Raw genomic sequence first — 25,142 nt, 5'->3', positions numbered from 1 at the left:
GCTGTTTTTAGCACACACTGCATTGCAGTGTGGCTCTCTTTTTCTGTGTGGACTATGTCCTATCTTCCCATTGAATTAGAGACGCTTTGAGGGCAGCAACAATACCTCGTGCTCTGCAGCATCCTGTGCAGGGCTAGCATGATGATACTGGCCTCAGGCTGAATGATGGGGAGCAAGGCAGAGAGGAGGTGGGGATGCTCATTTGCTTTTCTCATCTACTAGTCTGCCCTAAGACATGGTTGAAACTAACACACTTGGCTCAATGATTTGTCATAAGTGATCTTTTGGAGGTACTGAAGAAAGGAGTAAAATGGGAAGAATCATGGCTGTTGTTCATCTTGAACCCACCGGGCAAAGAGCAAATGCTATTGGGTTGGTGGATGAGATGGGGAGAAGGATGGAGAAGAATGAGAAGATACTAGCTCTGCCTTTGAAGAATGCACAATGCAGACAGCTTGTGCAGGAAAAGTCTTGGCAAGAGAACTCCAAAGCCACAAATCGTATAATATCATAGATCACATAAAAAGCATTTAATAATAAACGGCCAATTGGCAACATAAAGTGATCAAGAGCAGAGTGGGGTGGGGTGAGATTCCCTTAGGAAGGTTTCAGAACAGGCTCTTCCATAAGGAGGTCAAACTCGCTATGGTGTGTGTTGCCAGGCAGCAGGTGCAGAGAAAAGACTATGGGCTTTGGAGACAGACCCGGGCTCAGTCCTGCTCTTCCACTTCCTAGTTCAGTGACCTTGAACATGTTATTTAACCTTTCAGAGCCTCAGTTCCCTCAGCCATAAAAGGATACCTCACAGGGCTGTGGTGAGAATCAATGAGTTAATGGATGTGAAAGTGTTTTGTAAACTCTACAGCTTTGAATAAACACCAATTACTCTTGTTTCTGTTTTTGGAGACACACTGGACAAGGGCATCATCTCCTTTGCAGTGACAGCTTCCCTGTATGACGGTAAGAACACTGTTTCAGCCAAGTGAGGGGTGATTCTCCTGCAGTGGAACGTGGTGATCCAGCTCCCAGATCCCAAGACCCAGGCCTCTCGGAAGGAACTGGGTGCTGCTGGGCCCCGCTAGCCATTCTCCCCACACTCCTTGGCCCCAGGCTGTCCAGATGATCGCCCACCTCCTCTCATGGCCTTGAGGGTAATTTAAGGGCCACTTCTGCTGCTCTTGGTGATTCATTCAGGCACGCTTGGCAGGAGAGAGGGAGGAAAGAGGAAAGCTGGCCCATTGGAGGAGGACGAGACGACGCTGAAGACAGTTCCTGCGGCTGGAGCTCCACATTCTTGGGGCTCTTCCCATACCGACTCTGGCCAGATGTCGGGTGAAATTCCCCTTTCTTATTTTCCCCTGCCTCTCCTCCTGTCCAGGGCTTTTCTGAACCGACAGCCAGCCTTCGAATAAACAGCTGTAACTCCTTTTTATGAGGAAGCTTCTTAAGCAGGCTGTGTCCCCACCCTGTACCTTCCCACCTTCAGTCTCTATTATTTTTCTCTCTTTGTCTGAGACTCTGAGCTCTTGCAGAAAAGATCCCGAGCTGTCAGGCAGCCTCTCTTAACTAACAGGCACGTTCATACTCACACAGACTGAGCAGGGGAAGTGCTGTGGAGCTGGATAAAAGGGACCTGGGGAGACTGCGGGCGGTTGGGCAGAAGTCTGTGCAACGAAGGGGCTTGTCTGTGCCGAGATGCACATGTACTCAGCCTGAGGGACCCCAAACACCTGGAGTGGCATCAGCCCCTCGATGAGTGGGCAAGAGAGAAGAGACTTTTGAGGCCCTCGCAGCCTTATCAGCTCCGGGAGTCTAGGACCCCAGCCCCACTGTGAGGGAAAGTGAAGGGAAAATTATCAGAGAAGCTGACACAGGGAGAAGAATGTGCTAGAGGGAAAGCAGGGGGGAATGGCAGGCGGGTGCAGCGTGGGGGGACCTGGGGCAGGAGATGAAAAGAACTCCCTGAGTGAGAATCTGGCCCCTGATGATGAATGGGGTGTGAGAGAGGAGCCTGGAAAAGGGTAAACAGCCAGGAGGGAAGCAGGAGGGAGGGAGGGGTGAGGAGAAAGAATGCTGAGGTCAAAGAGCAAAGAAAATGCTCCTGGAGTGATTGATTCAAGATCCAACATGTTGCACACCCGGATGGGTGCACATGTGCACACAGATGTGCTCAGCCATGGCCTTCCCTCCCACACCCCTGCCACAGTGGGAGCAAGTCCACTTTTGTCCCAGACCCAGTCCATGCCCTCTGGATGGCCTTTCTTCTGATGGTCGGTTCTGAGGCCCCAAGGGATCCCACTGTAACATACACTAGCATTTGTGCAGTGATTTTACAGTTCACTGAGAATTTCACGTACGTTATCCATTAATGCACCCCCTCATGCAGGCCTGTGAGGGACAGGGCAGCATCAGCACCAGCATTTCACAGGTGAGAAGACTTAGGCATATTTGAAGTGAAATAGTTCAGCAAAGGTACCAGAGGTGGAGGTAGGACTTGAACTTGGGGTTCTCGGAGGTAAACATGTCACCCTGCTGCTCTGCTGCCTGGAGTTGTAGGTGCCACTAAGTGACATCTCCGAGACATCACTCCCTCCAGAGATCATCCTCTGCCTCCAGGCAGGGGAGACTCTGCCATACTCGTGGCATACTGTTAGTTCTCTTCCGGAATGAGGGTCATCGCAGAGCTGGGTTCTTGGGCACCCCCTGTGAAAGAGGGAGAGGCCTGGCTGGGAGCTTCTGGCCCTCCACCAAATGCCATTTGGCTCCTGCCCAGCCCTGGCTGGTGGGAAGCAGGGCTGAGGAGGGGCTGAGGACTGGCGGCAGCCCCAGGGGCTGGCGCAGGTGGTGGCAGATGGAAAGAGTCCAGAAGCAGGACTTTATGGGGAGAGACGGTGGGGTGCCAACACCCCTCCCCACCCAACCTGCCATTATCTGTGGGGCAGAAAATTAGCTGCCGACTCCCCATCTGAAGACCAGGACATTTTCACAGCCCCTGAGGCCAGCCCGAGAGGAGGGCGCAGGCAGCTCCTACCTGCCACCTGATGTCTCTCCCCACCCACCTCCACCCAGCTCTCCACCAGACCCTGCTGCTCTTTACTTCTCAACCCTGGCAGATCACTGATTAATTCAGGGCTGTTTAATAACCCTTCTATTTCGATGAAACAAGCTGTCTTGTTTTCTTTATTTTTAACACCGACTTTCGTTTCTTTGCTAAGCATCTTACTGTCATTTAAATTTCTCTGTCTCCAACCAAGCTGATAATAGACTGGAGTGAGCAGCTGCTTCCGTCCTGTTTATGACAATGATTAGAAGTTAGAGCTGTGCAGGCAGAGAGCTGACCAAGTCTAGTTCAGAGGAGTCTGCCCCGGCTTGTAGAGGGAGTGCTCATTTTAACATGATTAGGAGAATTCTGGCTCCGGGGGAGACCAGGGCTTATCCCAGCCTAGCCTTCCTGGCACCCTACTCTGGGGGGGGGGGTGGATTGTGGGGGTGAAGGTGTGAGAACCAGCTCTATTTACTAAGGAATTAAGGCGAGCAGCTGTGGGTCCTTCTCACGGACCTGACACTCACGCTTCTCAACGTGGTCTTTTCCTCTATTGAATTTACTGAGCAGCAAACAGGAAGACTCAAGGTCAGCGGATCTGGACACGGGTGGGGGTCTCAGCCATCACCTATTACACCTTTCTGCTTCACAGAGGAATCCCTTCTTGAGACCTGGTCATCATCTTCCAACCTCTGCCTGAATTCCCCAAATGACATAGAGCTCAGTCCCTCTCTAAATAGCTCCTTCTAGGGTTGGATGTCTCTCTCGTCTGTCCTCCTGCAATACTTCTATTGAACTTGTATGACCATTATCTGTGTGCGTTCCCTTTTTCCCTTAGAATGCTATAAGCTCCTCAAGAGCCAGGAGAGAGACTTGCCTCCCTCCCATAATACTTGGCACACAGTAGATATTCAATAAATGTTTGATCAATCAAATTAAACTATTTGTGCCAATTTCAATCTCCTTGCAAGTAATGTACCTTTCTTCTACCTGGGCAGGTGCTGGTGAAACTGCCTGCTTTTCTCTACCTGGACAAGTGTCCTGCTTCTTCCTGTCCTCAGGCCAGAAATGGCTGCTTCCTCAGGAGCCAGGGCCCTACTTTGTCCTCCCGGCCCCCAGGGACTACACAGCTAGCGGGAAGCTTGGCCAAGGAAGCTTGGGGGCATGCAGCAGAAGCCAATCAGGTGGTCTGGACGAGATCCTCGAGATCCCAGTTCTGCCTCTAGTCCTCTCTATGTCGGTCTGAGAAAGCTCCCAGGTGCATGGTGCACAAACCCTGTCTGGCCGGACACTCCCTGTCTCTTGCTCCACGGCAGCCTCCCAGGCGCACAGTCTGCAGGCAGCTGCTTGGGTCATTGTCTCACCCTCTTCAAGTTGTGAATGCTGAGTCTATAGAGACGGAAACACAAACAGTGCCCACTGTGCCTCTTGGGGAGGGAGGGGCGGCTTGGCCTTGCCAGAACCATTGACTGTGCAAATAGCAAGGCCTGCTGTGGATGGAAGAAAGCTGGTTGGAGCTATTTAACAGAGGGGGGCCTTTCTACACCACACCGCCCAGCGCCATGGAGAGGCAGTCGGTGTGTCCTAAGGACCAGCAGAGTGGCAGAGAGGGGGAGAGGTCAGTTCTTGGGGAATACTGCGCCTCACTGTGAGGTGCCTGCCTGCTCAAACCCAAGAGAGAGGGGGTGGGAGGGTGGGGAGGTCGCTGGGCACCACCTGTCCAGTCGGAGAACAAGAGACTGGAAAGAGAAGGTGGCTAAGTGGGCAGATCAAGAGAGTGTGCTGGGCTAGGCTGGGACACACAAACCTCCTCTCAAACGGAGACCCTCGAATGGCCACTGGCTGTGTGACTCAGGGCAATCCACTCGTCCAGTCTGGACCCGGTGTGGACCTGGGTAAAAGCTGCTATCAAACACTCAGAAACATTTCCCAACTATTCTCCGTCTAATGCCTACTTCTTTTGTAATTCAAACGGCTTCCTTAATAACTTAGAAAAGAAAATCGAGGTAGCTTGTCACACTCCATTTCCACAGCTGGCTCTAGGACAGTCCTGTTGAGTGCACAGGGCTCTCTCCTCTCAGAGATACCTTCCCACGCTCTGCACTTCCAACAAGGGACAGGGCCCCTTGTGCTTCAGCTGGGAGGGCTGTCGGGGAGCTTCAGGGGCTCGCAGAAGACAGCTGATGTGTCTCCCCAGACTTCCTGCTATGTTCTGACTAATGATCAGCGTTCTGACTAATGATGAGCACTGGCCAAAGGTCCACTCCCTGAGCTCCAGTCCTGCTTGGGTTCAGGGATCCAGTTCCTGCTGATGCTCTTCCTGCTTTGTTGGCCCCATTCACACCCATGCTCCGAGGAGCTCTCCACAGGAGAGAGGCTAGGCTTATTGCAAGCATGCACCCAGAAGCCCATGACATCTGCCCCTTCCCCCTGCCATGCGGAGCTTACCTCCCAGAAAAATGCCACCTCACCAGTTCTAGGACAGTACCGCTCATCTCTACTCTTCTTTAGGCATCAAAACCCCAAGGGTAGCAAGTTCAGAATTCAAATTCCAGCCCCACTGGTTAAATGCTAACCATGAGCCATGCATGCAGCTCCGATTCCAGATCACCACGGCTTTCCTCTCAGCTTCCAAGTCTCCACTGAGTCTTCAGGCTTTTATCTATTTTTATATATAAAAATCTTTAGCTCACAGATTTTCTTTAAATAAAATCTTATTTTTCTCAGAAAATTCCAAACAATTCAGAGAGAGAGAGAGAGACAGAGAAGAAAAACATCCCTAGCTCGCCTTTATTCCTGCTCTAAATTTTAGAACAGTTTTGCACGTTTGCAACAACTGTCATTTTCCCGAATTCCCTCACACTGTCTTCCCATGCCTGGCTCCAGAAACAAAGACAAATAAGGGCGCTTAGGGAGTCATGAGAAGCATTCAACCCCACTGTATAGACGGAGAAACTGAGGTGCCAGGTAAGGGGGAGGAGCCAGCTCTCCCAGAGTGTCTTCTGGCTCCTCTCGTCTCCCTGCTGTGACCTGGGAGCAAACGGAGGATGACACTGGCCAGCAGGTGAGAAATCTTTTAGGGAGAGGGAAGAGCTGCTCATTGTTCCTGTGTATTAGGACCCTATTCTGACACCAGGCTCTTCCTGACCATCTGTTCTGACCCCTCTCAGTAGGACCCGAACCTCCCACACGAAGGTGCCAGGTGTGGCTTCCCAGCTCCACATGAAGTTCAGATCATTTTCTCTAAGTCTCTCACAGCTGGGTCCTCGGGCCCAGAAAGCCAAGAAGGCTTCACACCCTGGGGGTCACTCCGAGTAGGGCAATAGACTTGAATTTTGTTAATTTCCGGAGAAACCTCAGGCGGGTGTTTGCCTAGCAGAAACCCCGGGGGGTGTGGGTTTCATTCCACACTCAAGGGAGGCGTCAGGAAGGTCTAGGTAGCTGGGGTGAGGGTGGGGGCCAGTCTTGTCAGGGGACTGTGAAATCCTGACTGCCTCTCTCCTGGAAAACACCACCACTCACCAATGTGGAGCGGGGACTGAGGACCGGGTAGAGCTTGCTGACCCAGAAGAGGGTTCTCCTCTCTGGGGACACGGAAGGAGCCTGGTCTTCCTGTCTGGCTTTGGCCAGAGGATCCTAAAGTTCAGAAAATAGACTCTTCTCCCTCAGGTACCTTTGTTGCTCCGGAGAAAAAAATGGGAAGCTGGGGAGCAGTCAGGGGAGGTGGGAGGTCAGAGGGCAACGTAATATTTACCCAGCCCAGCCGAGGGCTTTCGCTTTCACGAAGCAGGAAACCACTTCAAAGCGGCAACATCCCTTGTGCCGCTTCTGTCTGCCCGCTGGTCCTCCTGCCTTGACAGGGCAGGCAGGGCTTTTGTCCCCATCCCTTCCTCTCCTCCTGAACCTTCCACCCTCTCTCCCTTAAAGAGAGGAGCCCTGTGGCCTGCCTCCTGCTCAGAGAGATTCAACGACTTGTCTATAGGTGCAGAGCAATGACAACACCTGGGTTCCCTGATATTCTGAGCCCGTCTTGTCCCTGGATTTCCCTTGTTTACTCTGAGAGTGTGGTCTGCCACCACAGGATGTGGGGGAGGCGCTGGGGTTACAGTTCCTCATCAGAAGCCCCCATTCTGCAACCAGAACAGAAAGCAGAAACTGAGGGTAGGAAAAGGCCTTGGAGACTAGAGTCTAGTGGTTCTTTACATGGAGGGGGGGAAGGTCATAAACTCTCTTCAGAAATATATCTATATATATATCTCCCCACATATTTCTTGAAAGCATAGACTTTCAAGCGTTTCTGGGGCCGGCCCGGTGGAGCAGTAGTTAAGTTCCCACGTTCTGCTTCAGTGGCCCGGGGTTTGCCAGTTCGGATGCCAGGTTTGGACATGACACCACTCGGCAAGCCATGCTGTGGCAGGCATCCCACATATAAAGTAGAGGAAGATGGTCACAGATGTTAGCTCAGGGCCAGTCTTCCTCAGCAAAAAAGAGGAGGATTGGTGGCAGACATTAGCTCAGGGCTAATCTTCCTCAAAAAAAAAAAAGTTTCCAAGTCCTCTTAAAGCTCAAGCATGCCCTTAGCTCTCTCAATCCCAGTACAGGGGTCCCCCCACCAGACTCCATTTGAACACTTCAAAGTACAAGGAGAGCAGTACCTTTCATTAAAGGATTAGAGACAGTTTTTAAGTTGAAGCGAAATCTGCCTCCTTCTAACCTCCCTCCCTTAATCCTCCTCTGCCTTCCTTCTGGACAGAAACTTTAAAAGAGAGTGGTTCCTTCTCTACGTAGCCAACATGGCAGAGACGGCTGGTGGAGCAGGCTCTCCTGCTCAGCACAGGTGTAGGGGTAAAATACGAATTCTTTTCTTTCCAGTCTGATCCACTTAATGAATCCATTCAGATAAGAGTGGGTGCATTAACAGCAGGGTTCTGCATACTTAGACGTGAATACAGATGAGGAATAACTTTTCCGGATGAGCCACACTGGCTTCCACGCTGCCAGCTCTAGGGGACCGGAAAGGGATGCAATTTACATAGAATACAACGCAGGAGCCCCTCGGGAGTGTGCAACGTGGCGATCCTGCTCTAGGATGTTGAAAATAGAAAACCACTCCAGTGTTAGTTTAAAATCCAGAGGAGAATGAGGAAAAAAACGGTTGGGGGTAGTTCTGAGAGGTTGAGGAATGTGCCAGTGTTAGTCAAACTTGACAGGCTACTGTGACCTTCTCAGTCACCTGAGTCTCTCTCCTGGAAATCTACATTTTCCACTGACTAGAGCAAAAGCTTCCAGAAGCTCCTGTGCCTTCACTTCCTCTGAACCCCCAGTACACTGTAAACTCCATTCTGCTTACACTCAAGTTCTTGGAGTGTACTTGGCTGATGTAACTCTCCCGGCCCCCAGGATTCGGTAAGTTTCTCAAAGGGAGGATCTCCTGCTTTTTCATCTCTATACTAGGAGCTACAACATTCTTAGCACTACATAAGTGATCGATTTCTATTTGTTTCAACTTAAATGGATTCCAATTCCTGCTTTCAGGGTCTTCCTATTTGGTTCGGTGCAAGGACAAGAAGTGTGGTGTAACAATTGAGACGTGAAGATCACAGTTGAAGGGCGTGTTCAGCTGTTCCTCACCCCTCTTTCGTCTATCCTTTCATACCCAAACAAGAAACTCGGGTGGGAAGGGAGGCTGTTTAAATACAAAAAAGAAAAAGCTTGGGAGTTGAATTCCCCAGACAGTGCAGAGAAGCAGCGGAGAGGCCTCTGTCAGAAGCCGCTGTCCTCCCTCTCCAAGCTTCATAGAGAACATGTGTGTTGGGGGGCACAGAGGAGAGAGGTTCATCCACCGCCTATTCACTCTGAGCCCCAGGACCCCTCCCCCTCTTCCTTCTCAAAGACGGGTTGAACTTTCCAAGGGCAGCTCCACTGCCTTTTATCTCTCGTTCTGAAAGTAATTCTAGCCCAGGAAAAGCAGGATTAAACTTCCATAACATGACACATTCATCTTGTTTTTCTTTTTTCTTTTCTCTCTCCTCCCTTCCCTCTTTGCTCGAGCCCAGGTACATCTGAGCCAAAGGGGAGCCCAGATTAAATATCAGAGGATGGTCTCAGATCTGAAGAGATGCTACTTTCTGGCCCCCTGCCCTTCCCAAAACTTCCAATCTTCTTCTGTATCCCTTTTAGACAGTTATTATCTCCTCAGATGAGAAAAGCCTCTGGACTCTGCGCTCGCTCCAGATTGTCCTCTGCTAAAATGAAAGGAGGAATTATCATTCAGAGAAAGGCTACCACAGAGAAAATGAAGACAAAGATGGAACCAGTGATAACAACGCTGACGTGCATTCAGTTCCTGAAAGGTCTGTTTAAAAAAGTCTCCTCAGGAGCAGTTTTGTCTCCACCTGAGAGTGTTTTGAAAATCCACATTGAGGGAGCTGGAAGAAGGGGAGGGCGTGAAGGCGCCTTAGGGATGGGCCAAAAACTTGTATTGCTGATAAAGGGCCAGCCAGCCTACTGGACTGCCTGCCAACTGGAGAATGCGTCCCCCCACCTCCTCCCACCCCCAGACGCATCCTGTCCGGACAGGCCTTCGCTGAGCTGCTCACAACCCAGCGCACCTCTGCTTAATGCTGCAGACGTCTTTCCCACTCCCCCTGCAACCAGACAGGGGCCCAGAGGTCCCACTGGGAAAAGGACCCAACCAGTTGTGGTCTCTGGGTAGTGACAGCTGAGAGTTTCTAATATATCTCATCTATTTTTTTCTTCTAAAAAAAAAGAGCACAAAAGCCACGGTTGAGGGCCAAGCCTGGTTTTCAAGAGTCCCCTCTAGTGGAGATAACCTGCTACTTCAGCTTCCCAGTTCAGTCCTGGGGAGCCTGCCCCTGCCTAGGAGGGATGAGGAGAACCCCCTCTGCGTGGACCTTCTTTCCCCCTCTTTGCCATCTTGGCTCTGGGCTCCTTCTGCTCCGTGCACACTGTCAGTCTCTCTGTCTTTATCTTCCTTTTCCGTCTGCCTGCCTCTCTCCCTTTATGTGTGACTGTTTCTACATCTTGACTCGGATCTGCCCACGTGTGCCTTCGCTCCTGCATCTTGGACTGTATCTCTGGTCCATCTGCTGATTTTTTCTGAAGTGCAGGGCACCAGGTGTGATGAGCTGGAAATGTTTTGACAAGGCCTTGGATCAAATGGCCTCATCTCAGCGGGCCAAAACAGAGACCCAAAGCCAGACCCCAGTGAGAGATGCGAGGACAACCAAGCGCTCCTCCAGGAACGGAACTTTGGCAAAAACTCCCTCCCCAACCCCGTCCTCCAAGCACACTTGGGCCTCATGAGTTAACATCAATGTCTGAAGCAGCCTATAACCTGTGCTTGGGGCTCTGGCTTTGGAGTCCAGGGTGACAGCAGCTCACTCCCCTCAGTCAATGCTCCCCACCATCCAGCCTCCTTCCCGCCTCTGCCATGCATCCCGCCATGCAAACAACCAACCAGCAATGCCCGGGTGAAGGAACAGCTGGCAGGGGGTGGGAAGGGGGAGAGAAAAGGTGAGTGGGGACCAGGACTGAGCCTGGAGAGGAGACAGAGCAAATCCTCTGCTGGGGCGAGAGGGGGACAGGGGAGAACTCCTGCTGATTCTCCGGATTTCTGAGAGATATCCTTCCACTCAGGAGGGAGACAGGGCCAGGGCAGGGCAGGGCATTAATGGTTAACCAACCGCCGGAGCGGGGAACTTTTCACTGCTCAGGCCTAAGCCCTTCCTTCCAGCTCTCACCCTCCCTTCCTCCTCTCGGTACACTCTTACCCAGTAGGGACCCTACTCCCCAACAAAGAACTTTCTTGCCTCTATTGCCGTCCTCAAATTCCAGATGGAAGAGTGTGGAGCTAGATAAAGAGGTTCCATATGCCCCAATGCCAGGGAATGGGGCCCCCGGGAGCCTGAGGACTAAGCCGAGGAGAAAGGGGGTGTCCTGTTCTTACCATCCATCCTTCCCCGGCCCTTGGGACCAGCTGTTTGACCCCAGGAGGAACTGCCTCTCTCTGTCTCCATGGGGCTCACCTTTAGAAATGACCAAAGAAGAAGCGGACGCACACCCACCCCTCATTTACTCTAATCAGGCATGAAATCTTTGTAACTAAGTGAAAAAACTGTTTCCCATAAGGGAATCAGTTCCATCCATCATTGTTTGAACTGAGCACATGTGAAGGGGAAAAACAGAATATTCACATATAATGAATTGATAGCAGACTGCCCCTGGGGGAGGGTGGTAGTGATGGGGGCCAGGGGGTGTGCACATGAGCTGTAAAGCAACAGCACTGCAAAGCCTGCTTCTACTAGTTTCCCTGTGGACGGTCCTGAATTATTTGCAGTTAACAGACTGTAACACAATGCTCCAGTCTCTTTATGGTCAGAATGGGGGTGGGGGTGGGGGTGGGGGGCTTGGCTTGGATCTCCTTGCCTCTCCATTTGCCCTGATGGACAGAAGTATATTGGGCCCCAGTCTGTGTGTGTGGAGACAGCTGTGTGACAATGTAGGGAGACAGCTGGGGGGTGGGGGGAGTGTTGCTGTTGGAGACAGGAATCGCCTCCCCACACGCCAAACCCCATATCTTGGGGAGGCTGCCATAGAAAAGGAGGCAAGATAGAGATTATAACACCCCCAAACCGTGACGACTCCAGCACCATAAATATTTCATAGTACCTGAACTGGCGAGTTTAGGCTGCTGCCAGCTGCTGCCTTGTATATTTAACTGTGTCACTGGTTTTCCCTCCCACCCGTGTGCTTTCTTGTAACATGCCCATGAAATAAAGATTAGCGAACTCATCAGAAGTATTTGTCACCGGGAAAGGGGCCTAGGAGAGAAGTAGCTGTTCTTTGAGCGCCTCTTTTTAACCTCATTTTAAGCACAGACTCTAGAATAACAGATGGTGAACTTTTGCATCCACACCTGCAGCTTTTGATGGTCAAGGGGGCTGGAGGGTGCATGTTCCCTGGCACTTTGGGGATGGGGGTGGGTATTCAGGCCAGCTCCGAAAGGGGGTCACCAACCTTGTAATGACATGGTTTCTTTTGGGGGATAGACATGCGACACCACCATTTATTCTTCATTTAGACTTGAGCTGAAAGGCCACCTGGGCCCCCTGCCCTGCTCTAGGCTGCGAGGTACCCTCATCCTTATGTCCTGTCAAAGAGAAGGGCCAGGTGGGATCCCCTGGCCAGGCTCGTGGTCCCCGGGCAGAGGAGACCCTCTGACACTTTACCACTTTGGATCCTGCTGTTCCTCAGCGGCATCTCCACTGCACATCGCTCCAAATGTCATTTCCATTTAACTGCTTTGCGAGCCAATTTGCCCCATCCTAATGCAATTTGCTGAGGACAGTGAGGGAGCAGGGAGGGCAGTCTGCATTGCCCTCCCTTTATCAGCTGGTCCCTGAAGAGGGTTGGCCGGGGGACGGAGGGGAACAGCTCTTTCGGGTAATGCTGGCAGCGAGGGCAAGTTCTGGTATGTGGACGGGTCGCGATGAAAGGCGGAGATGCCAGGTGGAAGAAGGGAAAAGAAAAACCACCTCGCTAGGGTATCTTGACAGATTGCTCTCTCAGTCTCCTTGGTTCCCCACCCTCTCTCCTCACCCCACCTCCCCACCCCCCAGGCCAAGGAGGAGAGATCACAGGTAATTAATTCTAATGGTGCTATGTGAGGTGAGGGGGAAGTTAATGAATTCTTCTCTCTTCTTGCCAGGAGGTCAGAGGCGAGAGGGCTGCTAGCAACTCCAGGAGCTTTCTGGGGTGATTGCACAAAAGTTGTGCATTTCAATTAGGAATAGCTGAATTCTTCCCGCCAGAGCTATCTCTTGCCCAGGCTCTGTCACTCTGTTGAAGGCCCCAGAATCTAAAGGCTGCCCAGTGGGAAGAGTGAAGTTTCAAGGTCTGGGAAAGAAGCCCAGCAAGACAGGAGCCTGCTATTGTGTAGGAGTGGGAGAGCTGAACCTGAGTCCTGCTCCCCAAACGTCCAGCCCAGCTCTGATACTCATCTGAGTCTGCCGCTCATAAACCTTGTCCACTATGCTTGTGAATACAAGGAAGGGGATGAGAGTGTCCCAAAATTTCTGTGGGTTCCTCCAAGCTGCTGGACCCCCAAGCCATTGCCTGGAGCTAATAACTCGCAGCCCTGCTCCCTCAAACTCATCCTGTCGTTATATCCCTTGCATACCGACTACTGAAATGCCACTGTTACCCTAGGATCTTAGATTCCAACAGGAGACCTGATCAGATTTCCATTGCCCACCCAATGGGACTCTCATTTCTAGACTCTGAACTGACCCAGAACCCCAAGTCTTTTACCCAGCTCCCCCTCTCCCTAATTATCTCCATTCACTCAGAGCTGAGTTTGAGTAGGTAGCTTCTCTGAGAGCAGGGGTCATGCCAAACAGGTGGACATTTGTCAGAGACCTGAAATGGCAGTTTTTGGTGACTCTCTCCTTGTCCCCACACCATGATTAACATTTACATTCACTACCTGTGGCGTGGATAAAAAGAACCAGAATTTTCTAAGATCCCTACATCACTTGTGGCTGGGGGGGGGGGGTGGCAAGAAAGAGCACATTGGAGGGAAATATTCTCAAATGGTTCATATGGAGCCTCCGGGACCCTGGGCAAGCTCCTACTTCAGCCCACAACCCTCTCGTGCAGCTCAAACCAGGGGATGGTACTGATCGGTGCTTCATCACGAGGGAGCACATAGGAGGGCATGGAGTACACTTATCCCCTTTCTGTGCCTTGGAATTCCTCCTTGAGCCTCATGGAACCCGCGCAAATGATGCTTTCCCCTTCGATTCCCAAGTCCCCTGATCCGAAGGAACAGCCTGCGGCCGCCAGGGACTCCAGCACCCGAGTGAACGCCCCCAAACCGAGCGCTGGCGGCAGTGGCCTTGGGCTCTCTTGCTCGTGACACCAAGGCCCGCTTTGGGCTCCAGCTGTCGGGACAGCCCGCCGCCCCTATGCTCCCCAAAGCCGCAGAGCGCCGGCAGGTGCGCGGTGGAGGCGCGCCGCGGAGCGCCGCCGCCACCGCCGCCACCGCCGCCGGCGGGAGGCTGGTGGCTGGGAAGCCGGTGCCGGCCGGGAAGCCCAGGGCGGGAGGCGGCGGCTGGGAGTCCGCCCGCACACGCGCGCGCGCCGCGTTCCGGCCCGCGAAAGTGGCCGGACCCGCGCGGGGACTCGGCCGCCGCAGCCAAGCCCCGGTGCATGGGGCCGGGACCCCAAAGAGGCGGACGCGGGAGGAGCCGCCGTGGGGTGTGAGCGCGATTGGGGGGTGGGCAGGGGGCGCCGCCGACTTACCCAGCTCGGCGACGTCTGTCTGTCCTTCCGTGCCCAGTCTGTCCGCCTCGGCCCCTGGCTGCCGAGGGCGGCGCGCCGTCCCTCTCACTGCCCGCAGCTCGCAATCACGGGGACGACCAAATCCACATGGAGTCCAAATTCATTAAAATCCACGTCAAGCCACCAGCCACTTATCTGTATTCCTGAAGTGGCCCCTCGGTCTCCGGTCCGCGCGCCCCTCCGTCCTCCGTCGCCCCGCAGCAGCCCCGCCAGGCGCTGTCGCCCGCTCGCGGGGGGAACCCGGAGGCGCCGAGGGGGCGTGTGGGGGTGGCTGGCGGTGTCTCTCCTTGGGAAGCAGCAGAGCCCCGGCTGTCTTCAGATTTTTCCAGCGCGACTTTCCGGGCTCCTCTGACATCAGCAATCCCGGCGCTTCCTTCCCTTCTTGCTCCCCGGTTCGTTCAGTCCCATTTCCTCCGGGAACCTGGCTTTCTAGATCTAATTCGAGGGTTGCCTCGCTGGCTCCGCCGCTCGCGCTCCCCACCGCTCCCCAGCTCGCGGGGTCTCTCTCTGGATCGCTCGCCCTTCCGGCTGAAAAATTCCCAGCAACTGCGCTCAGCCGCCCTCCCGCTCCAGTCTGGCGCGGACGCCGCTCCGCCCGGCAGCTCCGGCTCCCGCGGTGGCGGCGGCGGCGGCGGCGGCGGAGCCCTCAGCGCCGGCCTCCCTATATTACCATGCAGCTCATTATCATAGAGGCCGCGCGCGTTAACCCCCTCCCTGCCGGCCGCGCCCGCCCGGGCCGGGGCCGCGCCCGCCGCTGGCACCGCCCGCCGCAGCAGGCCCCCGGCCCCCGCCCCCGCCCCCGCCCGCCCAGACTTCCTCCTCCGCGAGCTGTCAACAAAGGAGAATCAGGTTTGGCATCTGGAGGCCGCCCCGCTACCCGCCCTGCACTCAGCTCTGCCCGGACCCACCGGCCACCTTAAGTGGCCAAGGGGGTAACGAAAATCCTGCCAAGGCCTAGGGATTCGGGTCGAGGCCTCGCGAGCCCCGGTGCGGGGAGCTCAGGACGCAGGAGGGGTGGGTGAGGGCAGTGGGGACGTGGGCTTCCTCTCCCTTAGCATCACCTGTCACCACGCACATCCTGCACGCTGCCCTCTTCATCTTTCATTTGAGTGAGGGGTGAGTGGGGAGGAACCACCCTTGCCTGATGAGGTTGAGAAGGGGGTCTCGAAATTTGTGGGAGCAAATTTCCTCTGCTTGTGAATGTCAAAAAGCCAGCAAGCTGTCAAATGAGGTTTGAAGTTGTTGTTATTTTTATAATACAAAGCGAAGCTTTGCTCTGAATCTCAAGCTTCTAGCTCTATTAGGGATCCTGGGCACCTGGCAAGCGAGGGGGACCAGACGGGAGCTTTCTATGTCCGGATCCAGGGAGGCAGCCCGGCAGGGGAATCAGAGAGGTGGCGGTAAGATAACTTATTTTAATAACCTAAGGTGAGAGGTTTCTGGATTCCGGACGGCAATGCCTGGGTGCTTTTACGACCGTTGATTCCGTGCCATATAGAGTTTCAGCATCTCCGCAGCATCTGGGCGCGGCTTTTCGAAAGGGGCCTGCAGACTAGACCCCAGCGAGTTCGCGGGGTCTGCGTAGTCCAAGCTCGCGATTCGAGCACCCGCGAGTTTACTCAGCACGTCGAAGTATTCCGATAAGCTCCCTCTACTGCCCTCTGGTGGCCACAGTCCTCAGTGATATAAATAGAAAAAAATTAACTCCCGAAACCCTACAGGGAGTCGCACGAAATTCTCAGTGCGGTTGGATCCTTTAAAAAAAAAAAATTAGACTCACGGGTCGTCTTGCACAATCGTCCATTCACTCCAGAAAGGGAAAAATCTAGGCTTTGCTTTACCTACAGAAGTTAGCTAATTCTTCAAGAGTTCATTCTTCATGGTAATTAGCTGAAATTTGTCTGCCTGTGACTTTCCCTGGTTATCCCTAGGGTCCTGTGAAGCCACAAAGAATCTATCTAAGCTGTCTTCCGTGATCCGAACCTGTTCTTTTCTCTGAACTTGTTTAGCATTTATTGTTGGCACCCCTCCAGGGAATTATCATACGTTACCCTATATTATTATTTATTTCTCTTCATAAATAGATCTTGTCTCCCCATCCAGACAGCCTAGTCTTCCCTCTTATCTCTGGGTAGACAGAATCTAAACCACAATTTATTAAGGAAGATGATTTGAAGAAGATGTTGAAGATTTTGTAACAAATTTCTCCCATTTGTTTGATACATGGAGCATGGGTCTGGCCAGCTACACCTAAGACAGCCAGCGTTAGGGTTGGAAATATCTAGCTGATAAAGCTGGAAGCTGAAAATTAGGACCTTCTGGTTCTAAATCAAGAGCTGTGTGACCCTGGGAGAGGTCACATCTCTTCTCCCTGCCTCAATTTAATCACGTCTTGGGAAGATTATAATGCAATTTAAATAATTTTCTAATACCAGTCTCCCACCTGTGGTCCAGAAATAAATCCTAGAATGAAGAATGAGGAAGGATAAAATGAAACAGACTTCTCCGTTCAGCTACCCTTCACTCCCAGCCTCCCCTGCCTTTCCCAAATAAAGGGAGAGGAAGAGACAGGGAGGAGGAGAGAGAGAAGACAGACAGCATGACACAATGTTACCCAATTTCCATGTTGCCACTGAGCGTGGTCTGAGATCTGAGTCCTGTGAGGTTCTAGGAGTACCCACACTCACCATAAGAATGGACAGAACGCTAACCTGGTCTGCTGGAAGGTACCCTGGATGAAGTCCCCTTGATACCACTGGGCCTCAGTTTGTCCATCTGTAAGACTGAAATTTCTACCTTCAATCTTCAGACAGTTGAGGGAATTAAAATAGATACTTGTAAAAATGGTAAAAGAATTAATAGTATCATTAAAATGGAGAGATTTGTTCATATTTTCAGTCCTAAGAGGCTAGAACAAATATGGATCTTATCAGTTAAGTACACAGTTATAAAAATGTCTCTTGGGAATAAAAAAAAGAGCTCAGGTTCACGGTTTGTATTTAGATATAACATCATCTGAGGCAATGGCAATATACATGAGCCTTTGGTCTTTAATAATCACAAATAACCATATCCCTTTGATCACTGGGTATTCATTCATTCCACAAATATTATTTATTAGGAGCAAATTTATTAGATTTCTCTCTTTAATGGAATTGTATACAGTACATGATTATTTCTTCCACACATATTTTTTAAGAAATCATACCAATAATTCAATAGGTTCCATACCCTCGGACCTGTCTGTCTTTCAGGGACTCGAGTTTTCTGGTATCTATCTGAACTTTGATGTCTTCTTTCTCATCCTGTCCAGCTGATGTCAAACCCGCGGCCCCTGGGGACTCATCAAGCCTTAGCCAGTGCCTTGCATTCCATCCTCATTTCCATCAGGAGGGATGGCTGCAGCCCAGCACAGTTCTGGGCAAGTAGTGGGCATTTAATAAATACTTATCAAATGAATGGATGGATGGATGGATGGATGGGGATGTGTTTTTCTTATGCCAAATCCTCATTTTTGGAAAATCCTAGCAAGCTCAACAGAGTTCCTCTCTACCCCAACCTACCCACCTCCACCGATCATGCTACTCCTGGAACCTCATCCTTACAAAGTTGCCTGTGGCTGCTGCATTGCTCTCCTGGGCCCCAGGCCTCTTTTTTGCTTGTCACTGGATGAATGACTTAGAGAAGAGGATAAGAGAAGTGGGAAAGAACAGGACAGCAGCATTCTAGAATGAACTGAATTTTGCCTGGGAGAAATGAGTATTTCTCTGGTGGGGGCAAGTCTAGCTGAGCTGGCCTCCTCAGGCCCTTGAAAGCGAGCCTTAGACTTTGCGAGAATAGGCCCAAATGGGCAACCGGCCGATCCCCAGGGGAAGTCTTCTCTCTGTCACGGCAGCAGTTCCAGCCCCACAAATAGATGCCAGTACGGTAGCCCCTCGGATCACAGGAGGTATTTTTGGTGCTGGAAGCCAGCCACACTTTGGCAGCCTTTCAGCATGGTCTGCTCCTTTCAGAGGTGGAGGCTGGCAAGCCGTCAGTGGTTAGCATGGGAATGCTGCCTGCAAGTGTGCGCACGCATATATTTAGGGAGCCTTGAGTGGGATGGGGGCTGGGTTTGGGAGGCTGTGTGCCTGGACCTGTGGTCGGGAGGCGAGTGGGCTCCTGCATGTCAGTGTCAGCAGTGAGGGATCCTTGGGTGGTATAAGTCTGTTACCAGCCTCGCCTGTGGTTCCCAAAACTGAGACCACTGATGCCACCACCAGCTCGATCTATCTCTGCTCTAAGATGCGTGTCATCTTTCTCTTGCCCTGACCCTGACTTCCACATCGCAAGGCAGGGACATGTTCCCCTTGTGGGTGGGGCCTTCTGTCTCCCATGCTGTGCCTCACCTTCACCCAGCAGTGTCTGTCAGGCAACCTTCTCTACCCCCCACCTCATTGAGAGCAAAGAGATTGGTCTGATGGCCAGGCTGGAGTGTGCAGGCCAAGTCCCATGAATGAAAGGGGAGGCTGCTGAGATGCCAGAGTGGCCAGCCTCTGGCTGGGCAGTGGGGACAGGGGACCAGGACACAGCACCAGGGCACCTGCTCCAGGATTCCCAGCACCATTCATGAAGACATCACCCTCTGCTGTCCTCCCCTCCCATCCCTTCCCAAATCCCATTCTCCTATGTGTTTCAAACAGTAGCAGGCCTGTTGAGGAGCCACATCAAACAAGGGCGGATTTCAATCCTTTCTTGCTAACCCTCCTACAAGTGGAGCTGAAGTCTCTGTGTACCTTGCCCTCTTTCCCTAACCCTAACCCTGCCTCTGTCCTTCCATCTAGAATGTTGCTCTGGGAGAAGAATATTCTCTGTGAGGCCCAGCAAACTGCAGCCTTAAACCTCCTGAAACAGGTCCTTGGAACAATTTGCAAGAATCCTGCATGTGCAAGGTAAGAAGGCTACAGAGGACAGGGAGCGAGCGTGGACCACTGGGCTTCAGGCATGGACGGGGTGGGCAGGGGTCAGCTCAGGCTCCTGGCTTCTGCTGCTGCTCTGTGTCTGGCACTGAAGGTCTGAGAAAGGGCCTTCCTCCCTTATTTTTTTAAGAGACTCCAAAAATGGAGACACTACATATTTGGTCATGAAATCTCCAGCTAAGCCTCTCAGTGCCTCAGTTTCCTCATCTGTGAAGTGAAATAATATCCATGGCCCTGCATACTCGGCTTCACAAGAATCAAACAGGATACTGACTGTGAATCAGAAAGTGTTGTACAAGTACACGGGGATGTTGTCTTAAACTCTAGAAGTTCCTTCCAGAGTCAAACCTACTTCTCAATGTGGTAACTACAGTTCTGCGGTTCGTTCTCTTGTTCAGTTTTCAAGGGCAAACAGCTGGGCTCGGGAAATACCCCGTTGCTTATGGAGTGCCTGCGTCATCTCTCCATCACTTCGAGGTCCCTCCTTTTCTCCCATGGCTCCGTTGGAAAATGCTACAGACCAAAGAGATTCTGTCTAGTTACTTTCTCATATGGAATCAAAAAGCACACCCATGCTGGAGTTGGCCCTCATGGCTAGGCAGTCCACGTAGGCACCCACACCCTCCCAAGCAGGCAGAGAAGAGGGGGAGTAGCTGAGGTGCCTCAGACGCCCCGCCCCCAACTCTACAGCAATTAGAATGGCACTGGCCCTCATTGCCTGAGAGGTACTATGAAGATGCACTTTGTCGGGGGTCCTTCTCTGCTCAGCAGCCCTCACCTGCCAGGAAGCCCTGTACCAACCTGCTTGGCTTTGATGGCCCAGCCTGGTTGGGATGACATTTGCTCTCAGAGCATCAGTTGGAGCTGGGCTTTCTGAGGATTCCGTGTCTCCCAGGCAGGCACACCCAGGGCCTTCTGGGGTGGGAGTGAGTAAGACTGGACAGAGCCAGTACAATTTATCCCTTAAATCAGAAACTCTCAGAACCAATTGGAAGTGATCATTTTGTCCAGGTTTCTTCATTAGACAAAATGATAACTTCCCTTCAGTTGCTTATAATTATCATTATCTAATGGTAAGTGATAAAATGTATTGGGTGTCCATCCTGTTTTAGTTGCAGTGCTTGGCTGTTTACCTATATGACGCCTCATCCCCATGTGTCTAATCTTACCAGGTAAAGTGTTATCACCCCATTTCACAGATGCAGAAACTGATGATCATCAGAAAGTCAAGTGATTGATCCCAAGGTTATGCAGGTAATAGGTGGTGTGGCTAAAATTTTCACTCAGGTTTATCTGACATCCATTTTCTCTCGTTTTGTCATTTTCTGATGAGGAGAAAGTGATGAATGTGTGAGAGTCCATACTTCAAATGCCAGGAAATGGGAGGCCTTGCATTTCATCCCTCTTCTTAGCCACCAGCCAGCGACCCAGAGCCCCTGCAGCAGGAGGGCTCCCACGGACTCAGCGCAAGTCCAGCAAAGCATCTCTGGGCTTCAGTTCTACTGAGGGTCAGGAGTGTCATTTTCTCTTACAAAGGAGCGCATGTTGCAATTGTTATCATGATTATTATAAACAATTATACTAATGAGCTCAATTCTCCCCTATTTTGCAGGGTGTGCATGTTTAACAATGAGAGTTGGCCCAGAGGAAAGAAGTTGCCAATACATGCAAATGTCCACTAGCTTATGTCACCTCTGCCCCCCACAACGCCACATATGTGGCCACGCCTGCCTATCAAAATAATGGGATAATTGGGCACAGCGTGTGCCGCCCCCACCCCTTACTGAAAGCATGCCAGTCGGTCTCTGTGGGAACCCACAGGGAGCAGAGTGAGCAACACACCACTGTCTGCCTTCTCCGTGATTGCATCTGTGCCCTGCAAACCCCAACAGAATTGAACTTACATCTCCTCTTAATTAGGGGAGAGAGGAAGACAAGAATGATAGCAGAAGAATTTCTTCCTGCCTCTGACGGCAAGCTCTTCAGGGACAGAACATTAAGCTCTCCCTCTGTCTGCCCCCGGCCTCCGACTTCTCTTTCCTGACTGATATCTGGCGTACCTAACACAGTGCCAGGCCCTCCCTGGGACCGGTGCCTGTGTGTGATGAGAGTGATGAACAGGGGCTGGTTGGAAAAGCTAGACCCGGCCCTGGTGGCCTGTCTCCGGTCTGCTGTGAGGCAGTGCAGAGCAGCGGCTGGGGCAGTCTGTGAGGCCTCAAGCCAGACAAGTGGGGGCTGGTCCAGGCCCCTGCAGGGGGCTCGGGGGAGGGGAGGAGGGTGGAGCCTTGCCCTGAGAGGAGGCTGGCAGAGGATAAAGTCCATGGCCCCATGCGAAAATAAATAAACACATCGCTTCAGTAAGTCAAATACCCTGACATCCAGGTGCAAACCCCAGTGCCTGCTTCAGTGTTGCAAATTTAGAGCAAGGTGTGAACTACTAAAGTCTAAGAAGAAAAATCCAGAAATGGCACAAGCTCTTGGCAGGCAGGAATCGGCCGCATCATCACCCACATCATGAAACAATTAATAGCTAATGGAAAAAAAACACTTTAACATTGTTTTCTGTATTCTGAGTTTTGAATTCCTAGAAAGATGGTCTAGATTTCCCCTTGTCATCAGTTTAATATTTAGTTCATAATTGTTCCTTTTGCAAAATACTCACTTGTTGGATGCTCTGGGTTGTGGTGAGGTGGGAAGGAAAGATCAACAAGAGTAATTGTCCCTTTTTATCCTCCTCTTTCTCTCTCTTTCTCACAGCACCATTTTTCTGGAATGGCTTCTATTGACTCAGAACCAACATTCGAATGAAAAGACTACTATTTCCATCAGAAAACAGAGGTTCGAGAGCCAGCCCTGGTTGCCTAGTGGTTAGAGTTGAGCACTTACCGCCTGGGCAGCTGGGGTCCCATTCCTGGGATCCACACCACTTGCCTGTCAGTTGCCAGGCTGTGGTGGTGGCTCACATGGAGGAACTAGAACAACTTACGACTAGGATATACAACCATGCACTGGGGCTTTGGGGAGGAACAAAAAAGGAAAAAACAGAGGAAGATTGGCAACAGATATTAGCTCAGGGCAAATCTTTAAAAAAAAAAGCAGGTAGGAAAACTCCCACTCGGGTGTCAGGAGGCTTGTGTTCTAATCCTGCCTCTGCTCTTCCCTGGCCTGGCACAAGTCCCCTTCCCTCTTTGATTCTGGTTCCCTATCTGTAAAAAGCAAGAATTAGGCTCTATGCTCCCCTCTCTCCTAGCCCTGCCATGCCGTCATCACTCTAACTCTCTCCTTGGAGAACGGAGGAAGGACATTGGCTACAAAAAAGCCTTCTCGTCATGGCTAAGAAAGCTCAGTGCCTAAAAAATCGACAAGGGAGTGCAATACAGGGCAGAGCCGAGAAATGGAATTTTGCCTTTGAATTGTCTCGAGTTGGATGATTTCTCTCTCTGCCTGCCTTTGATACACTCTTGTTCACGGCTCTGCTGTGATGAAACTTTCTGCGTCATGGGTGGTTCCAGCCCCTTCGATCCATTCAGCTGATGATATTTCCTGATGTTTCAAAGGCCAAGAGTATGGGATGATGGAGTATGGTAGATTTACCTTCTCTCTTCTTTCCCCACCCACCTGGCTCTTCAGCCTCCTCTCCTGTGGAATCCCTATTTTGCATTGTTCCGCAAGGTCCTGGGATGACAGCAAATCCCAACTCTGGCTACTGCCCAGGATATGGGAGCCCCAGCTCCTGGCTTCCTGGAGAAGCTGGAGAATGGAAAGCCTTCTGTGGTCTCTTGGGGACATCACCCCCCCTGGTGGAACGAAGAGGAACTTTCCTGGCTTCGGAAAAGCTGGGCAGCCTGGCAGCGGTTACCTCTCCTCTGCAGTTTTTGGAGTGGCTAATAATTATTACCCTGTGTTAATCATGACAATGGAAGAATTGCAGCCCATTATTTTGAAATGATCGGCTCCAGTCAATGACTACTTATGACAGCAAAGGGGAAACATCAGCTCCAGGGAGCCCCCATGTAAATGGGGAGTTGAACGAAAGATCAGGAATAATGGAACGTGTATTTAGTTCCATTTTCGTCCCTAAAAGGGCCCTGTCAGAGTAATTTCTCCTTCCGTGCACTATACCTTGCCATTATTTACAATATCTTCTTGGGAGAATAAAACCCTGGAGCCCTCCTCCTCATCTCCCCCTCCCCGCCTCGTCTCCCCCTCCCCACCCCCTATCAATTGTGTCTCTTTCTGGAGTTTGGCAAACACAGCTACTTCCTCCCGCTGTGCTTTCACTGGAGCTGAAATGAATGTGGCTCTAGTTATTTCTTTCCCTTAATCATTCTTTTTCTTTTTTGCTGGAGAGCATTTTCACGAAGCACAATCACAGAGGAACAGAATGTCCTGATATTTGGGTGAGCAGCATGCATTTCTTTTCTTTTTTCCTCCCTTGAATAAAAATAACACCCCATAACCATAATATCAGAGGGCTGAAAGGCCATCTTCCAAGGTTTCTCATCATCTTGTCCCATCCTCGGGGTTCAATCTTACTTCTAACAACCCCTACCCACCCACCACCCAAGCCACACTAGTTCCCTCTCAGTCCCTTGAAATCGCCAAGCTCATTTGATCCCCTGAACTTCTGCTCATGTTATTCCTGCCGTCTGGAATGTATCATCTCCTTCCTCACTTCCCACAGGCATCCAACGCCTGAACCATCTTTAGGACCTTCTCAAGACTCATCTCTTTTACAATGTCTTTTCCAACTTTTGTGAAGGGCAGTTTATGCTCAGACAGTGTTTAAGAATTTGTAAACTTCTTCCTACCCATTGTAAGCTTGGCATAGAGAAGTCACTTAATAAATGTTTACTGAATAACTTTCACTAATGCTACCTGCCATTTTTTACCCATTTCAGAGATGGTAAAGGTAAGGATGTTCAGAGAGGTTAAGCGATGTGTAGATCACAAGTCTAGTAAGTGGCAGAGAAGATACTGGAACTCAGGTGTCTTAATTACAAATCCAGGGTCCCTTCCGTTCTGCTACGCTGCATTCCTACTGCACCCCTCAGGCCTCTCCCACTACTCATCAGTGTGCCTGACTTCTGCACTTCATTTTTCTCCTCAGATTGCCAATTCCTTACCGGCAGGGACCCTGCCTTGTGTTTTTCTTGTCCCTTACATTGGAGCTGAAAGTTGTTTATCAATCTCTGGTAACCATTTCACCCCGACTTTTCTCCTGGTCTCGGGATGTCAAAGTGGCTAAACATCATAGGGCCAGACTTTGGAAGGTCTTGGTTCTGATACTGGGGTCTCCTGTGGATGTAGATACCCCTGATCTATGTTCCTCTCTAAGGCTGACACCAGAAGCCGTCCAGCTCTGCTTCCCCGATCTGGGTCTTTGTCATACAGTAGCATGATGACACGGGGAATGTCAGGAGGCAAAATGTGTCCTCTTTTGTGACATTAGAAATGCTTTCTGTTTCATTGTTGCCCGTTCCACCAGCAGGGACAGCCACCAACACCTCCAGCTTTGTTTAAACAAAGTACTTTCCTCTCTTCCCTGTTGACCGATGAGCTCGGAAAAGACCCTTTGACAGAAGAAGGTGCCAAATTGCTTTGCAATCTCTACGTCCACCTCATCCCGAGACCTGTGAATCACCTCTGTGCTGTTGATGAGCTCCAAGGTCAAACTAATGCTCACTTCTCTTAGTGTAATAATATTTAACAGTCGATATTAATAATTAATGTAATGATATGTGTAGCGAGTTACCATTGGCAAAGTTTTCAGGTAC

At 51.3% G+C, this 25,142-nt stretch overlaps 1 protein-coding gene and 2 long non-coding RNA genes across 4 annotated transcripts in view; 2 read left to right on the top strand and 1 right to left on the bottom strand.

The window, feature by feature from the left end:
• PLXNA2 (plexin A2) overlaps positions 1-15,166 on the bottom strand; it is a 213,034-nt gene extending 197,868 nt beyond the window's left edge. Inside the window, exon 1 of one of the 2 annotated variants that reach the window (XM_070591167.1) lies at positions 14,369-15,166. The gene's annotated coding sequence lies outside the window, so the exon portion shown is untranslated. The remainder of the gene's footprint in view (positions 1-14,368) is intronic. The other variant, XM_070591168.1, reaches the window with a different exon arrangement.
• A 508-nt stretch (positions 15,167-15,674) lies between these two features.
• Positions 15,675-21,923, top strand: LOC139078910 (uncharacterized). Its single transcript, XR_011532098.1, has 5 exons — positions 15,675-15,807; positions 17,721-17,828; positions 19,231-19,338; positions 20,702-20,873; positions 20,978-21,923. It is a non-coding gene; the product is annotated as an uncharacterized lncRNA (long non-coding RNA).
• A 632-nt stretch (positions 21,924-22,555) lies between these two features.
• On the top strand, positions 22,556-24,233 carry LOC139078912 (uncharacterized). The gene is made up of 2 exons (XR_011532100.1): positions 22,556-23,765; positions 24,050-24,233. It is a non-coding gene; the product is annotated as an uncharacterized lncRNA (long non-coding RNA).
• Positions 24,234-25,142: the final 909 nt, after the last annotated feature.

The sequence above is a fragment of the Equus przewalskii genome, chromosome 23 (genome assembly GCF_037783145.1).
Source record: "Equus przewalskii isolate Varuska chromosome 23, EquPr2, whole genome shotgun sequence".
Lineage (NCBI taxonomy): Eukaryota > Metazoa > Chordata > Mammalia > Perissodactyla > Equidae > Equus > Equus przewalskii.
This window is presented reverse-complemented; position numbering and strand designations above follow the sequence as displayed.